This window comes from Dermacentor variabilis, unplaced genomic scaffold, assembly GCF_050947875.1.
Source record: "Dermacentor variabilis isolate Ectoservices unplaced genomic scaffold, ASM5094787v1 scaffold_14, whole genome shotgun sequence".
NCBI lineage: Eukaryota > Metazoa > Arthropoda > Arachnida > Ixodida > Ixodidae > Dermacentor > Dermacentor variabilis.
Genome location: NW_027460302.1, coordinates 10,035,001 through 10,051,080, shown reverse-complemented (window position 1 = coordinate 10,051,080; position 16,080 = coordinate 10,035,001). Strand labels below are relative to the sequence as shown.

Below are 16,080 nucleotides of genomic sequence, written 5' to 3'. Positions count from 1 at the left end.
CTGGCAAAGGCAGCTTATTTAGAACAGATTTCTAAATACTTCATTAAGATGCAGCAAGTTGTGCAAAAGATTATGTTGTGATACGTTACAATTAGCAGATGAACATAGTATACTTATGTTTTTCTAAGATCTGCAATAAGAATGATCTACCTTAGTTTGCTCCTACTGCTGACATTCATATAGCTATTTCTGTAAAAAGATGTGCAACTTGAGCAAAATACGTATGCAAAATAAATAGCTGTTGTTGAATCAGTTTTTCGAAAGCTGCAGTACTGTTTATACTTTGCACAATAAGCGTAATGTAAATGTTCAGTAAACAACAGATGGCAATTAAGGTAACTGTAGACTTGTGTCTCGTCATTTGACGGGTAGGAACGATTTCTGGTACCCTATCTGGGCAGATGCAGTAACCTCACCCATACTTCACAGATAAATTGAAAGTTTCTTCACAAGTGACTGATTCACACAGGCTTGGGAATACGACTGGCATATTTAATGAAATCATTCTGAAATATAATTAATCAGTATTCTAAATATGAATGGATAGTGGTAACATGGCCAGTGGCTCACAAGTGGTGGTGTTATAGCCCTGTCACACTGGACATTTTAATGTCATTTGAATCGAATGGCATTAGGATTGAATGACATTATTCAGTTGCTACACAGCAAAATTTAATGCCATTAGAATCTAATGACTTCTGCAATCAAATCAATTCAAGAAAATCATTCGGCTTTGCACTCGTGGCGAATGACTAAACATGACATTAAATGTTCATAATTTCAGAAGCAGTGATGTAAAGAGGTAATTAATTTTGGGTGGTTTAAGGCATCGGTTATTTTTACTAGAGAAAAGCTGTACGGCAGTCTTTCACAAAATGATTTTACTCTTCACCTCAGTTGCGTCTGGCGGCTGTCACTTTACTAGTCAGTCATACTGCAAACAATTGGGTGCCTGTATGCATCTATTTGACAGTCCAAGTCTAGCCTCTTCCTCTGATTAGTATGCTTTGTTCACAATGCAAAGCACATATCAACTGCTTCAGCTACTGCAACCGAGTGTCGTCCAGCACTGCCATGTCAGTCGTACTGTTTGTCTTCAATTTATTGGCTATGGCTACTAAGCTGGTCAACCCTTGTTTTTGCTTATAGTGGCCAGAAATTCTGGAATTAGAAGTTTTGTATGCGTGCCATTTTGGTGAAGTGACACCCAATATTTATATTAAAATAAATTGACTTTTCAGACATACTACATATACCTTGCGCTTGTTTCCTCACCATTTTTTTTGCAATGATTGCCGTTGATATCATGACCGAATGACATCAATTTTTGCTGTGTACCACCACCACGAGTCGAATGGCATTCATTGCACTGAATGTAATTTGCATCTAATGACATTAAAATGGCCAGTGTGACGGGTATTAGATATGGTATAGCAGCTTACATTTTGAAGGAGTTTCGGTAGGTTAGCGTGTTCCATAAGCTAGGGTGAATCAATACGTACTGACCCACCTGTCACACGTGTAAAGCTGATGTTATTAAAGCTTAGCCTTAATTTTCTATGTTTAGTTAGATTAGGGCAGTTTATCTTGGCATAAGTTTATAAAGATTTCATTCAGCATAGCATATATAACTTTGTTAACATGAGATACTAGGTTACACTATTCCTCATCTCCGGTTACAGTTACGTGATCATGCGTGTTCTGGTTAAATATGTTGGCAGAGGTTATTTATGTCATGGCCAGACAATGTCAGTTGACGGCAATTTTTCTTGGTTCTTTGGTTCTATTACTGCGCTTAAAGACCACCTCAAGCTTTATAAGCAGCCAGTTCTGAAAGGGCTCGGCGTTTTAAAAGTGGCCCGCCCGTCCCTGAGGTACAACATTAATTATTTTAGTCACAACTCGAGATCCGCGATACAAGTTGACTCGTATATAGGCTGGCAGCACAGCGATCGTGACTCGCAATGGTTTGCATGGCTTGCATATGTGTTTGCTCATCGCTGCCAACGATGTCAAGACAGCCAGCTGCATTTTCATTAGAAATGAAAAAATTGTAGAGACGTTATAGTCCTGAAGAATATAGGTTCGAAGCCTAGTTGCTCCCAGCGATATCAGCGGTTGCAAGGGGAGCCTAAATAGACGGCAATCCGGTGCAGCGACACTCGCGTTGATATACTTTTAGTAACATTGTGTAAAACGAAGGAGTGCTGAGCATAGACGTTTGCAGCTTCTCGGCTGCGAAGTATTCTGGTCGTCCTTGCAGGGCTTGTTCATATACCACACGAATCGCCGCGGAAACCACTCTGACGCGTTGCACGGCGGATCGCGCGCTAAGCAGGTGTTTCCCGAACGCGACGGAGAGCACCGCCGCACAAGTCTGTTGTTTGCCCTATTGCAAAAACCAGCGTCTTCTAGTGTGAAACCAGCACGTTTTTAACGCGATAGCGTTAAGGAGCTCGTGTCGCAGAAAAGCCGGTGTCGTCGGCGTCGGTGTCGGCGTCCGCGGCGTTGGACGTGAGCGATAAATCACGGCAGGCACTTCATAAATAAAAAGCAACTTCCAAGATGGGCTGGGTGGGAATCGAACCAGGGTCTCCGGAGTGTGAGACGGAGACGTTACCACTGAGCCACGAGTTCGATGCTTCAAAGCGGTACAAAAGCGCCTCTAGTGAACGCGGTGTTCCCTTAGAAACGAGCTGTTTCTAAGGCTCAGGCGTGCGTCGCTTGCTCAGGCGCACATTTCGTTGTCGCGCCGAACGCTGCGTGGCTCGACGCTCACCGCGTCCGATGCGGGGCGCGTAGTCGCTGCGCCGTAGCCCATTGTCTTACACCCCTTGGCGGGTCGACGGGAACACTGTCGCGTTCCACTCTTGAAGGCGAAGCTTAAGCGTCCTCCAATTTTTTGACACTGGATCGCACTGGGGACGCTGGCGCTCGCTGGGACTGACTGGGGCACCAGTGAGAACGCTGGGTCCCACTGGACGAGACGCTGGTTCCACTGGCATGACGCTGGGGCGCACTGGTTTGTGCTGTACAGGCACTGGTTCTCGCTGCAGTTCACTGGTTCGCACTGGAAACTGCGCTGGTTGTGTTTGTGCCGCGCTGTTTCCAGTGCGCGAGGACGATCGCTGCTGAATATTAAATGCTTTTACAATTTCATCGCTTAATACTAGTCTCTTGTCCTAAATAACGTTACATCTTGGGGTCATAACACTCTATATCGTGTCGCAGCTTGGAATAAAGGTGCGTAAGCTGCCTTGTTTATACATGCACATTTCACACTGAAGATCACTCTCGGTTTTTTTTTTTTGCATTTTCCCTTTTGACTGGGCGGATAGCTAAATTCTTGAACGAAATCACGCACACGCAGAGGACGCCGCGTTTTTTAGTAGTTTGCGCGTAACATATGACTGGGATTTGTCGCCGTTGTCGCAGTGTTGTGGAGTGGACATGAAATCCAGAAGTTGTTCAGACGCGCTCGAACGGAGCCCGAGTTCGAAGCCTATCGCTGATTGATATTATCGCACCGACAACGAAGTTGAGGCGATTCGCGCGCTTCCACTTTCCCTATTGTACTACAAGAAGGTTCTGGGGCTCAAATACACGCATTTTAGCTTCGCCAGCTACCCGCGCAGAGATCGGTCCCCACCACGTGGTCCCCACCGAAGTTGAGGCGTATCCGCCGAGTCCGTCTGCTCGCTATCGGCGCGTCTGGGCTCAGGAATCAACAAGTCTAAACAAGGATAAATCACTCCATATTTCAACTTTCGCATCGGTGTTCTTAAATAAACAGTTTTTTTCTTTCGTGTCTACGGTGCCAGTACAAGAAGCGATGCGCGTCGATGTGACGCGTCATAAACACAAGTATACGTGCTGTCGCCGAAGGCTGCCAGCACTAGCCTGCGCTTCTCTGACGAAGATATATGACTAAACGGACGTGTCAATTGAATCGCATCACTGAACTTAGAAAACGTTGCATATCCCATGCCTGCAGAACAAGAAACGGCTATCGAAATCAGTAGTAACAGCCCATACAGCTTCCCGGGTCGGCGGTTAATTTAGGACTTTTTTCGTAGTTAAAGTACCTATCGCAAGTGAAAATCGATGTTGTGACACTTCCAAGCATACTACTCAATAATAACAGCAACTTTATTTCTCTGGTACAGGCGTGAGTTTTAGTTGCTGGGCAATAACGCATTTACTATCTGTGAGACCTCCCTCTGCCAAACTAAAATATAGTAAATTATTCAGGAGTTGCAACCTGATGATATGGCGTAGTGGTAAAGCACCGCGCTTGAGAACTGAAGGTCGATTGATCGATTCCTAATCTGACTTTTTTTTTCACTAGTACGTTTTTTATTCCTTTCTATAATATAAAAATATATATAAGTTTCCGGGCACCGCGTACTTAACGCGCTAGAGCTCATTTTCGCACCAGTACGCCGTGCCTGACTAGCGCCCCAGCATGCAGCGCGCGACACAGGCCCATAATCCGGCGTTGTATTGGATACTGGGTTTTGCAATAGGATTGCCAGGGAAGCGGCAGCGACGGCTGTAGACGACGCAGCGAGGAGGCAGCGTGATACATTTAGTCGTCTGTTTCGATTAGTAAACGTCGCTGTGACAGAGAAGTCGCACTTTCTGCTGCAATTTGCTCAAGTTTGTGAACTGCTACCGACAGTTGTACACCACGACTTGTTCTGCGTTCAATGTACAAACGGCGCGATCTCGTAGATTGAGCGGCTGTACACAGCCAAAACATGCCTTGCACAGGCGCACGACATCTTGTCGCATTGGCGTTTTCTCGGATACCGAAAATATTATCGCGGATTTTCAAGCGTACAACCCAGGGAAGACGTCCAGCGCGTTTGAGCAGCGAGTGCAAATAACCTTGACACGTTCACACAAAACACTAATCGGTCGTTGCAGCTACTCGGTGCACTGATGATACGTTCTCTCGGCAAATGCTCACATGAAATAACCAGCGAAGGCACTGGAGCTTCACAAGCTTCACTCGGACGCGCGCTGACACACGCACGCACGTCGCTATTAACTCCGTGGGGAGTTTCCAACCACGTGACCTGAAACTCCGTGCGGAGTATAATCGTGTCATGTCGTTTTTATACTCCGTTCCTAACCTATCGGAGTATAATGATGACATATGTCGTCTTCACTCCGCTATGACGGAGTAAATGCTTGGGGCATGGGAGGTATTGGGGCTGATAAGCCGATAAAACTCCCAGCTCGGCTAATTTTTGCTTACAGTGTAGTTCCGTACACAGATGGCGCCAATGCGTTTTCGCGCCAGTTTCGAACGACCTGGCTGTACTGACGTTTAATAATAATATTTGGGGTTTTACGTGCCAAAACCACTTTCTGATTATGAGGCACGCCGTAGTGGAGGACTCCGGAAATTTTGACCACCTGGGGTTCTTTAACGTGCACCTAAATCTAAGCACACGGGTGTTTTCGCATTTCGCCCCCATCGAAATGCGGCCGCCGTGGCCGGGATTCGATCCCGCGACCTCGTGCTCAGCAGCCCAACACCATAGCCACTGAGCAACCACGGCGGGTACTGACGTTTCTCACTTAAATGTTTCAAATGGGGATTGCGAAAGGGGTGGTCCTTTCTTCTTGTGTAAGGCTGAGCTTCCCAGCTGCGTTTAAGCTATGCTAGCATGTGTGTGTGTGTGTGTGTGTATATATATATATATATATATATATATATATATATATATATATATATATATATATATATATATATATATATGCATGTGCGTATATATACATATACACACACGCGCGCGCGATAGTGGTAAAGATTATGAGGTAGCACTTTTTTTAATATACAATACCTGTGCTTCACATGGCGATTCTTCTCCCCCTCTGTTTCCGCTTGGAAGGAGTGCGCAGTCTTTTCTATATTTATTTTTTTTTCATTCACTTCTATGTTGCTCGTCTTCGTACATGGGGCATGCTGCCTAATTCTACCGGTCGATTCTACACGTTGCGATCCGTCCCGGCCTGTGCCGTATCAAAATTTTCAGTGGGCCTTGCGGTAAATAAAAAGAAATGAAGGAAATGCGCGTGTTATATTACACTTGCGCACGGGCTTGAAACGAAGGCCTCAAAGAAAGTCACCTCGAGCGGCCGCATTCAGACGGAAGTAAGCATTCCCCTTGCGCGTGTTTACCGCTCGCCTGCTCCGTTTTCTACGAGGTTGCCGTCGTTGGTTTGGCCTTACAAACAAGCTTGCACTCGGGTCTCGTTTCTACGCGACAGCGTTTCGTTAACAGCGAAAGACTGAGGCGTCGCGAGTTTATTCGTCAGATAGAGAGCATAGAGTCTCTAGACAGGCTGAATTTTATAAAATTGCCCACGCTGTTGCTGAGGTTACCAATGTCGGCAGGGCGCCCACAAGGCAGTAGTACAATGGAGTGAAGTGAAGGACATCGCTTCTCGGCCTTTTGGCTAAGAACGCTGCCCCAGGCCGAGAAGACCTTCTCGACGAGTCAGCCCTGCTACCCCGGAGGGCACGTCGGGACTACGGCGGACCTCCAGGAGACTACGAGCGCCTGCCGACCAGGAGCATCCCGCCCGCCCACCCGCCTGCCAGCCCGAGCGCCATTTGCTGAGCAGCGGAGCAACCCGGTGGGCCTCCGCAGCGCCAGCCGAGCGGCCCATGATCACGGGAGCCAGCACCTCTGCAAGCGCCCCCTGTCGAGCCGCCGGCCAACCTCCTGCCCATAGCGGAGCCAGCGCCACCTGCTGAGCTCGCTGACTACCAGGGTACAGCGGCGCCCGCGCCAGCTGTACGACACAAGTGGAACCTAGTTCCGTCACGAGTTTCGGAGGAGCCAGCCAGCAGCAGCATGGCAACGCCCCCCAGCCTTGAGACCAGCTGTGAGACCCCATTAAGGGAAAATTGTTTTTTGTTTGATGCTCCTGACGGAGACATTTCTATTGATGACCTTATTGACACGGTGGAGAGTACAGCTGGGGAAGATAGCGTGTTGGCGCTCCAACATATGGGTGGGGCCAAGTCTCTCCTTTGTACCCGCAATGCCACACAGGCGACTGCATTAATGGTAGCAGAAGGGTTCTTTGTCAACAACGTTAAAGTGCCGGTCGACGCGGTCGGACCACCGGTGACTTTTGTCAATGTTTACCGATACCCCGTGTATTTGTCGGCGGAATCTTTGCCCTTTGCATTACAACAGTATGGCAAAGTCAAAAGCATTTCCTTCGCGAAGGCCAACAACCGGTCTAACAAACTGAACGGTGTGCGAGTCGTGAGGATAGAAATGACCAAGCCCATTCCGAATTTTTTGACAGTTCAGGGTTTCCGTGTTATGTGCGAGTATCGGGGCATGCGTCGCGTGTGCGCGCGCTGTGGGGACGGGTCCCACATGGCGAACGCATGTACAGCCCCGTTCTGTAAGAGATGTGGCACCTTCGGGCACAACGACGCGGAATGCGAAGAGCAATGTAGAAAATGCGGAGGCCACCATGGAACGCGGGCATGCTTTCGTAGCCGAGCCTACGCGAGATCGTACGCGGGGGCGGCGTGGGCCCTCCCAAAGGCAGACGTAGCGTCAGCATGCGGCGCTCCATCAGATACTGATTTTTCAGAACTGCCAAAGGCTTCAGGATTACAGGTGCTACAGCCTCGCGAAGCAAAACCTCCAACCCCCCGTCGAGACTATTGGAATGGCGACGCGCCGAGCAAAACCAGTAGCCAGGAAACACCGGGAATAACAAGTACGGAAATGAGCGCGTCATCCAGTCCTGTCGAATCGACAGAGGAAAAAACAACCGAGGAGCGAACTCCAACCAGCTCCTCAGGGGAGACGAGCGATACTGCGACAATCACCGATAATGACACGAACGTGGCGCGGGACAAAAACAAAACAACCGAAAGCCCCGCAGCAAAGCCGGCTCCCCAAGCGCCAGAACCTAAACCCAAAACGCAGAGCTTAAAACAAACGCACGTAAAACAACCTTCCAGATTAAATGAGCAAAAGCAAAAGGACTTGGAAGAGCAACCAATCGTGAGCAGTGGGCGTTACCGCGTACCAGACATAGAAGAACATCTAGACATGCCTCCGCCCCCCTCCCCGCGAGCTACGCCGACAGCAGGAATGCAAACGCCGGCGAACAAAGCACCTTCGAACCATCAGAGTAGGGAAGAATCGAAAACAACGCCCACCAACAATCCTTTAACGAAAGAACAGAGACAACGATCGAGATCATCGCGAAAAAACAGAAGTCGAGAACAAGGCCATGGAAAACAAAGCGAGAGCCCGAACACGCAACGGAGGAAGAAAGGAGAGTTGTCAAGTAGCGAGGGCGATTCTAAAACATCGACATGCAAAAAACCCAGAAAACTTTCACCCGCGAACGAGAGAACAGATTCCTCGGACAGCGACATGGAATTATCTGTACAGGGCGGGAAGGGTGAAGAGGGCGCGGTCCTGTAAACCGCCCTACACACACAACAACAAATGCAACCACGTAAAGCACGCCGCGGCGATGTGGACTGAACGAAGCCGCACACGCAATCATTATCAGCAGATAAGATTGGCGACACCAACCGCAATAGTAATCGGAAGTTGAAACGGAGCAAGCGCAAACTACAAAAGTACGGGTGCGGCAATGAACATTAAGAAACACCAGGTCAAAACCAAATCAGACACAAAACACAAACGCCCTGCAGTACCTCCCACCTTTTGTAGGACTTTCTTCTTTTAGAGCGCAGCTCTTTGGCGTCCGTTCCTGGGTTTCGCGTCGTCGTCGGCGTTGTCGTCGGCCTCGTAACCAGCTCCGCCCCCCTTTCATCCCCCCAGCGCTAGCAGCGACCGACTGATACCGCTGGATGCCGCTGACGCCGCTAGAGAGTCAAGATAACGTGACTGCATAGAACACCGTCGCCGCCATGCAGAAAGAGGAGGAAAGGGTCCCCCCCCCCTGTTCTTGTGTGGCGGATAGGGTGCTCTTCAGTTGCCGACGCGCCGGTTATTTCACGTAGGCCCCGGCACGTCGACGAATACGTGACCACCTTCCCACGGCTAGACCTGGTTCTTAGCGCTGCGGAAGCGAGGGTATCATATTGTTTGTGTCGGCATCGGCGGCGTTGTCCCTGAAACCAACTCCGCAGCTGGGGTTGACTCACTATCGGCGTCAGCGGCATCAGTCAGTCGCTGCTATCTCTTCCCTCCTCCCTTTATCGTGTTGTCCGCTTGCTGCGCGCGCTTCTGCCCCCATCATTTGCCGCTGGGTGTACACGCCGCCCCCCTCCCCCTTCTTCCTGCGAGTCTCCGGTTGTCAAAGCGCCGGCTCGAACTTAATTCCTTTCTTCGCTCCTCCTCCAATGCAACCCCTGTGTGGTGGCAATCAGAAAGCCAGATCGGTGGCGGCGGATCTGTATATGTGCACCGCCCGAGCCGAAATTACCGCTGCCGTTCGCCCTGTGCGGTGGCAATCAGAGAGCCAGATCGGTGGCGGCGGATCTGTATATGTGCACCGCCCGAGCCGAAATTGCCGCTGCCGTTCGCCACTGCGAAATTATCTGCCAGTTCTTTCTGAGCCATGAGCGAGACGACCGATGGAAGTCCTCCGTCTGCTGCTGCTGCTGCTGCTGCTGCTAAACGAGCTGCCAGAGCAGAGGCCCAGCGCCGTCGCCGTCAGAATCCAGAGGTGCGTGCCGCCGAAGCAGAAGCTTACCTAGTGGAGTCTTTTTTAAAGGAATACGTGTGAAAAACAAAAAAAAATTCTGTGATAGCGCATACATGTGTTGCTCGATTTCTTTGCCTCAATCTATCGAAAAGGTGAAACAGCTTATTTGCTGCGCTCAAATTTCGCATTAGGAAGTAACGTAATCGTCGGTGATTTTTTTTCTTTTGTCAATGGAATGCCTCCACTGTGCAACATTCAATGTTAGAGGACTTCGTAACCTCGAAAAGCAAAGACAACTACTTACTTTCGCCCGAGACAAGGGCATAGATATCCTATTTTTACAAGAAACTAATATACGCACTCCACAAGATGTGGCATCTTTTCGTCGACAGAACGGAGTCGACGCCTTTTTCTCACTTACGTGCTCCAAATCGTGCGGAACAGGAATAGTTTTCGCGTCTGGTCGCTTCCGCGATAGAACCTTTTGCACCTATGATACGAAGGGCCGTATTATATGCCTGGGTATGTACATAAGTAATCAGAAAATCAGAATAATGAACGTGTATGCGCCGGTATCTAGGAATTTAACGAACGACTTTTTTAAAGACCTCTGGGATTACTTACCCTCCAAGTCACCTTGCGCGGTGGTGGGTGATTTCAACTGCGTCCTGGACGCCTTTCGTGACATCAGGGGACCAGGACAGGGGAAACCCAATCACCACGCAAGGGAGCTACGTAAATTACTGTTATACCACAACATGTAAGACGCCTGGATAGTGGCGCATGGCAGCACGTTTGGTAGTACACGCTCCTGCGGAACAACACAATCACGACTCGAAAGAGCATATTTCTCTGCGGAATTGATCTCCGATATTTTGGCAATCCAAATCATTAATGGTCCGGAAGGACACAAATCTTTCAGCGACCATAGACCGCTCAGCTTCAAGATAAAGGGACAGAGCGGACCAGAGCTTTTACCAAACAGGTGGAAAATGGACGTAAATCTCATACGGGACCAAGAATCATGCCAGTCCATCAAGCAGAACCTCGCCCGATGCATGGAACTTACTCCAGAGGATACAGAGTAGGACGACTTGAAGAATCAGTGGAAAGGAATACTAATAGAAGCAGGAAAAGAAAGAAAACAGAAACTCACTGCAAGACTGAATGAAATATCTAGAAGGATACGCATAATAGAAAGAGGGGGCGATCTGACATATTGTATGCAAGAATATTTAATGTGCCTGCGCGACAGATATCGAGAGCACATAAAAGAAATGAAACATGGATCGAGCCAGCCCATGGGATCCCAAGGACAACAGTCAGTGAATGAAAGAGACATCAAGCGTGACGCCAGCCAAACGATGGTTAAGAACAACATCAAGCAAATACGATCCAAAAATGGAGACATGATAACAGATCAGGCAGCAATAGAAAAGATCTTCCTAGATCATTTCCAAGAAATCGTGCAAGAAAAAAACGGCCAACCCGTACCTATCCCGCCCACATGGTTGCCACAACTCCCGCAAATAAAAGACAAAGACAAATGTCACTTGTATGCACCAATCACAAAGGAAGAAGCCTTTCGCGTAATCAGTAACATGAACAAAGAATCTGCCCCAGGACCGGACGGAATCCTTATCGGCTTTTATCACGCGTTCTTTTCAGAAATTGGAGACCGACTAGTAAAAACATTGAACGACGTAATCAAGAGTCGCATAAAACCCGCATCATTCACACAAGGCAGAATCATCCTTCTTCTGAAGGCCAATGCCGACCCGCTCGATGTTAATGCCTGGCGCCCAGTGACTTTGCTCAACTCGGATTATAAGATAGCCACGTCAATACTAGCAAGCAGACTAAGCAACATCACACCCACAATCATATCTGAATTTCAGGCAGCAGCGATCCCTGGCAGATCCATTTTTGCGGCCTTGACTCTTACCCGTGATATTTTTGCCTATGCCAAAGCGAAGCAGCGCAAAGGTGCATTCGTAACTATCGATCAAGAGAAAGCATTCGATAACATGCGGCAGGAATATATGTTTAGTGTAATGAACGCTTTCGGCTTTCCACAAGAATTCATTGACATTATAAGAGCTCTTTACCGTGATTCCCAAAGTGAACTCTTAATTAACAACAAGGTAACCAAACACTTTAGTATCAACAAAGGTGTGCGCCAAGGCTGTGCCTTAACGCCCAGCTTGTTTGTGTTAGCATTAGACCCCTTGCTGCGGAAAATAAACGAAGAAAAAAGGATTAGGGGCTTCCCATTGCCGGGGAACGTTGAAGTGAAAATCTCTGCGTTTGCGGATAACATATCCCTTTTCATAAAAGACGAAGACAGTTACAGAACGGTGCTACACATTTTTAATGAATACGCCAGCCTCTCCGGCGCAAAAATAAATGAGAAGAAAAGTAAAGCACTACGTTTCGGTTCCTTCAACGAACAAGAACTACCCGCAATACAATTCTTAGAAGCAGTAAAAGTGCTCGGAATCTGGTTCGAATCGGGAGACGTATTGTCAAAAAGTTGGATAGAACCCCTCAGCAAAGCACGGAAAGTGGCGGATGGGACAACACCCCCGGAACTCAGTCTAGTAGAGAAAGCTGACATAATCAAATTCAAGCTGTGCGCACCTGCTTTCTATGTGGCAAGAGTTGCACGAATGCCCAGATGAGTGGCAAAAAATTTTGAATCTGTCATAAGTGAGTACCTGTGGCAAAAGAAGCCCGCACCTCTTCCCCGAAGAATTATGCGGCTACCTAAATCAAGAGGGGGCCTCGCCATACCAAATGTAGCCCAGACAGCCCGAATTCTAGCGGCCGAAACACTAGGAACGCTTATCAACAGCGACCAATATGTGGTAATCACGGCCATTCACTATTGGCTCAGCACGCTGGGCCGCTTCGTGGCTCCAGTGAAATGGTATGGTCCGCGCGCAGAAAGGCCACTGGAATTTTATGAAGATGCAGTCCACACCTGCAAGGCGATCGAGGAACTGTGCCCAGACACTCCAATAACAGAAGTCAAACCAGCCGAAGTAAATGCCGTAATGGCATCAATAGAGCTTGAACTAGGCGAAGTGATGAAAAGTACACCGGCAAAATGGAAATGGTGGGCAAAAACAGATCTACCGGGGGAAATACGGGATTTTGAATGGCAACGAAGATGGGGCGTACTACCTACTAAATCACGATTGAAACATCTCAGGATAACTGAGACAGACCAATGTCCCAACTGCGCCAAACCAGAATCCCAAAAGCATGCCCTCACGGAGTGCGGGCCAGCCAAAGCGGTTTGGAGAGTGGCAAGCAAGACATTCAGATGTAGACTGCTCCAACCGGGGACCAAGAAATCCGGCTTCGAGAAGCTATTATCACTCATCCTCATGTTTTGTATATGGAAAAGACGAGGACTTGCGGAACTGAGGAGACGACCGCAAGAAGCTGTATATCCTGTACTAAAGTACACCCGGATGTGGATGAAAAACATCTTATCCAAGGAACTCGCGAGAAACGGAGTGGACCATTTTCTTAGAAAGTGGCACACTCGGTTTTGGAAAGTCAAAGATGACAATATCGTAGCCCCCATGAGCCACTTCTAAAATCACGACGCCCTGTCCCCTCCTAGACATCCATTCCTCTCCAAGCTAGGAGAGAAAATTCAGCCACGCTAACACAATGTAGATGATTACAATACAGGGGGTGGGGGTGAGTAGAATACGAACTCAACAGAAAAAGAGTTCGGTCTTGTTTGGGGAATTGAAAACAGAATACTTGAATTGACGGTTCCTAGGTAACAATCCCCAAGGGGGACTGGTGTTAATATTAGACTACCCGTGTATCGACAACTCTGTGACTCATATTGTGTACTGTATATGAAGCTCTGTTCAAGCAAAGCGTATATAGCAATTGGTCGCAAAGGAATATGTCAATAAACCTTCCACGGAGAAGCAACTCCTGTATATATCCTGATCATGTACTCATTGTACATACCATCATGTGGATTTTGGTCTGTTTCGTTTTATGCTGTGTTTTTCATTGTGCTGTACACTAGAACGATGTACATAGATACTCGACATGGAAGCCACATGTTAATCAAAATTCTCTGTGTGTAGTATCTCTTCTTATCAGCTTAATATCTGATACGGGTTCTATGTGGACCCACGATATTAAACCTATTTTTGGAAGTTGCCGGAGTGCTTGAAGCCTCCTTCACCTCCGCCGCAGGTCGGCCCGGTATTGCACTACCTCCAAGATCGGCCCCCGCTCACTTAGGTGAGACTTCATTCAATCAAAATGAAGAACATAAGCTCGAAGCGAGCACTGACTTCACACGCACCATTCCTATACCATACGCAACGATGCCGTTTCGCGGACCACGAGAGTAATTAAACGGCCACTCCACCTGTGTGTACCGTCGCACTTCTTGCCGCGCAAATGGGACAGCCGCACCAGCAAATTTCTAATTACGGCCTTCGAGAAAAATAAATAACAGCAAAAGAAAGAACCAGGAGGGAGAATCGGCAAATTATATATCTAAGAAATAGAATTGTTATTTATCCGATGTTTCTGTCTGCTGTAATGAGCCACTATAGGACGGGGAGGGGTGTATGATTAGCCCTGGGTTTGGCAACCAATGTGAATCCCGCTCAAAGCCAACACTGGATTTTAGAGTTCACTATTGCTTAGATCCGTAAACCACAGCGCCAACGCAAGCTTGCCCTGCCAAAATCCGCTGCCCTAGTGGAAGAAAGATTCCCTATGAAAGAAAAATAGAGTGCCCGATTTCTGGCAACTACTGTGCAGCCTTTGTGTGCACATTTTCGCAGCAGTGGGAGCGAACGCCTCGAAAACAAACTTGTCGTGTGGCCAACTCTTGCGAAATATATTGAAGGCTTCAAAGGTGCTCCAGCTTTTCAACCTGTATGTTAGGAAGAACTGTTGCTACCTTTTCATCATCCTCCTCCTGGCTACGCCCACTGCAGGGCAAAGGCCTCTCCCATAATTACCCCGGTCACGTGCTAATTGTCGCCAGGTAGTCCCTGCACATTTCCTAATCTAATCTACCCTCCCAACTTTCTGCCACCCCCTGCTACGCTTCCCTTCTCTTGGAATTGAGTCCGTAACCCTTAATGACCATCTTCCCCCCACATTGCATGCTCATTTCCTTTTTTCATGGTTTAAACTAAGGTGTCATTAACTCGCGTTTGTTCGCTCGCCCCTCAATCTGCTCTATTCCTATCTCTCGTGACGCTACACCCATCGTCGTTCTTGCCAAAGCTCGTTGCGTCGCCCTCAGTTACCCTTCGGTAACCTTTAAAGCTTTCCGTTGGGGCACTCGTGGCATCTTTCTCGTTTAAATAAGGCTACTTTTTTTCCGTTTTTTTGGGGGGGTGGAACTCTATGTGCTAGGCGCGATTGTGTCCCCGGCGCCGCTCTCAACAAGATGGCGACGCCCAGGCTTCTTGCCTGTTGGTGCGGCTTAACGCAGAACACTCCCGCAGGGCAGTGAAGCCACATTGAAGGGGCAAAGAGTAGCGCAGTGAAGCGCATGCACGGGCGAAAAACGCAAATATTAGCCAAAAATACAACCAAGTCGCCAAATACTAACTTCCATTATTGGAAATTCGAGTTCAGTTTCTGCATTGCGTTCGCCTAGAGAACATAAATGCGAGTGCCAGAGCAGCCAAGTCAAAGCTTAGGTTCGCGTATCATTTTTTTTCTTGCCTTTTACTCCTGGCCTGCGTGGCATGCACACGAAAGTTATGATATAGTGAAAACACGAAATAATGCAGTGCGGCCGTATCAGATCTATTTTGTGCGCTTTGTTCTTTGTGGACTACAGCGGTGTGCGTTATGAGAACGTTTCAGTGCCCTTCTACTGTGACCTGCGAAGCTACATTTAAAACCACATTGGTTTGTGCGGTTATTGCTACAAACTGCGTGTGGGTGTGTTTCTTTTTTTTTCGCAACCAGCGATGGGTTATCGCAACCGCGATCGGTTCTGCTGCTACGCTAGACGCGTTCTTGCCAACGGTTGGCTCTATACGCGACCCGTGACGCGTGGTCGGCACATTCAAGCAGTCAATTGCAAACCGTTACAAGAAGAAGGATGCACTCCACTTGACGCCGGGAGCGCTAGTTCGGCGATTGTACGTTTTGACCCTCGAGGAAGCGCCGCCAACCCGCCTTTTCTATAATACGATAAGATTCAGAGCGACCGCGACCACTTGTCTTTGTCAATGTCTCGGGCACACTTTTTTTTTAAGCTCAGATACTCAGACGCGCCCGTGTTCACGCGCACTTGCTCTCTCCGATAAGCGGGGAAGCTCGGTTGGGGTGGTGTCGGCCCTTGCGCATGCGCTGCTGAGCTCGTCGCTTCGGCGGCCAGTCGACGCT

The 16,080-nt window shown here is 48.3% G+C and overlaps 1 pseudogene; it reads left to right on the top strand.

Moving 5' to 3' along the window:
• The first annotated feature begins 13,749 nt into the window (after positions 1–13,749).
• Positions 13,750–13,951, top strand: LOC142567862 (U2 spliceosomal RNA; annotated as a pseudogene).
• Positions 13,952–16,080: the final 2,129 nt, after the last annotated feature.